This window comes from Geospiza fortis, unplaced genomic scaffold, assembly GCF_000277835.1.
Source record: "Geospiza fortis unplaced genomic scaffold, GeoFor_1.0 scaffold396, whole genome shotgun sequence".
Classification (NCBI taxonomy): Eukaryota; Metazoa; Chordata; class Aves; order Passeriformes; family Thraupidae; genus Geospiza; species Geospiza fortis.
Window position 1 is genome coordinate 1,293,899 of NW_005054345.1, and position 2,657 is coordinate 1,296,555.

Here is a 2,657-nt window from a genome sequence, read left to right on the forward strand (position 1 = left end):
TCCCGCTCCGCTCCCCGCAGTGCCCGGCAACCGGCGGCCTTGGCCGCAGAGGAGGAGCTGAAAGCCAAGAGGCCGAGCCTGAGGTACAGGGCGATCGTTCAGCCCGGGTAACTCAGCCCGGGCGCCCACCTGACACTCCAGCGCTTTAGTTCTCCACCAGATGGAAGCCAAGACCGTCTCCCAGCCCAGGGTTTCCCCATGGCTTTTGCTGAGGACAGCACGCTCTGTTTGTACAAGCCACAGAGAGCCGCTCGTGAGGAGCTGTCGCCTCTTTCTTTTCACATCCTTTTTTATCTTGTAACTAGACTGCTTTATTTACACAACTATCCTGCCAGGCAAACACAAGGCTCTCTGCAAGCCCACAGCACAAATTTCGAGTTTGCCTTCAGAGCAAGCAGGTTTATTTCCCGTGCCCTGACAAATCAGCGTCTCACATTCTGCCATTCCCCTTACACGTTAATACCAGTAACAATTACCCGACTCACTGCTGGTGCTGAAACCAGCTGCAGGCCATTTAAGGCAAAAGGCTTTCCTTGTATTCCTTCACAGCAAACAGAAGATTATGAGATACATCTCTGAATTAATATACATATTGTGTATCAGTCACATGTGAAGGTTTGATTTGTTATTTGAAATAAATTCTGCAGGATTTCTGCAAAAAGTATTAGGCTTCTCCATATATGCAGTATCAGGCAGGGCAGAATTCCCAACTCTTTTCTTCAGACTGCCATGTAGCTACTTGCTGGTTTGTCCTGTGAAACACATCCCAGCCTGAAGGGCCTGGAATGCACTTGAATTCTTTAAAGAATCCAATCGGACTTGACCAGAACAACAAAGCACAATTATATATTGGGTAGGAAAGGGAAAGGTCTTTTTTGCTAGGGGGAAAAAAAGGAAAAAAAAAAGTGAAAGAAAATAATTGAAATTCCATTTCTGCTGAATCCATTTTCTTTTATCAGGGTGACAAATCATTATTTGCACTATTATATCTACACAGCTCAAAATCTGATGGGGATTTAAAAAAAAAATTATTGCTAGTTATAGAAGTTGCCCTAAACACAACACTATGCATTTATTGGCCAAATAATTCTTCTCCTCACTGTTCTAAACCTACATAGTGATTGCAGATTGCTGGGCTCAAAGACCATCATCTGTCAAAGAAAGATCGGTGTAGTTTGATGGATTTTTAAAGCATTAAAAAATTTCTCCACACACATATAGGACTCCTAACTCAATAAATGCAGCTGACACAAGCTCTCTGGCCACACCCAGTGAATACATTTCTCTTTATTTTGCAGTTTCAGGAGTTTAGATACAACAAGCACAGTCCCAGCACTGCACAAATCACACTCTCAGCATGAGATCACACACACCCCCCAACACGTCACAGTAGAGATTCCCAAAAGCAACAGACAGAGGGATCAAGCCTTTAGCACAATGAGCTCAAACCACTCCAAAAAAGTTGCACTTTTGTCCAGAAATTTGTGCTTTTCTTCTTAGAGCTACTACACTTTGAGACACAGCAGAAGGAAATTACAAAAGCACTCAGTATCATGATCCAACACATGACAGGGCAGTGGGCAGGCACTCCACTCCTGTTCCTGGCATCAGCAAGTCCCCTCAGTCAGAGCAGATCACAGACCAAAGGTAAAAACTTTCCAGAATTTTCCCTCTTAAGACAACCAACTTCTCTCCATATCCACCCAGTTTAAAAATTTTGCCTTCCTTCAAAGCATGATGCCACAAAAGGCTGACAGAATAACAGGATGTCTTTGCCACGTTTCATTTGCAGTTGTGTTTTATTAGTCACTCTTACTTTTCTTAAATTATACTTTGTGCTTGAATCTGAACCCAGAAAATCTAGCCCCCCACACACCCATCTAGAACAAGATTAAAAAAATAAATCAACAACAAAAGGCAGAAAGATAATCTAATAATATTGGCACAAATACCTGCCAACACTCACATTTTGGTTTCTGATATTTTTATCTCTCTGAGACAGTGCTGTTCCATATCTTCTATGTTTTTGCCTCCAACTAAGCACTCAGCAGCCAACTCCCTTTTCTTTCATCCTGCAAGCAGCTGATGAGAGAAGGTCCAGACCTGGAGAGGTAAAACTACAGGATACAGGGGCTGCAGGACAGAGAGATTCTGGGGAGAGGACTGGGGACAGGAATGAGCTGAACACAGCAACACCCCCAGCACTTTGCAAGCTGTGCTGAGAAGTTTGGAGGCAAGGGCAGCCCCTGGAAGGGCTGTTACTCCTTCACTCAGCACCAGCCAAAGCACAGGGAAGGAAATATGGGGATGTTGCAAGGCCTCCTCCTCCTTCCCAGCCTGGCAGCTTTGATTCCTCCCTGTGTTCTTCAGTTGAGAGGCTTGACACAAAATCCAGCCCCCTTCCTCTTCACACTCTGGGGGACCTCACACTGTCAGACAGAAATGCTCTGCTTTCTGCTCCATGCTACAAAAAAACTGAGGTCTATGTCTGAAGGACAGCAACAATTCTCAAAATATCTGGAGATTGATTTGTTTGTTTGTTTTATGTTTTTAAAAAAGCATATTCTTGCTTTATAAGAGATCTTCTCCTTTCTGCTCTTAGACCTGATCCCCTCTAATTGGTTTTTGTGCTTCCTGCTTTTCCTGACAAAAACACT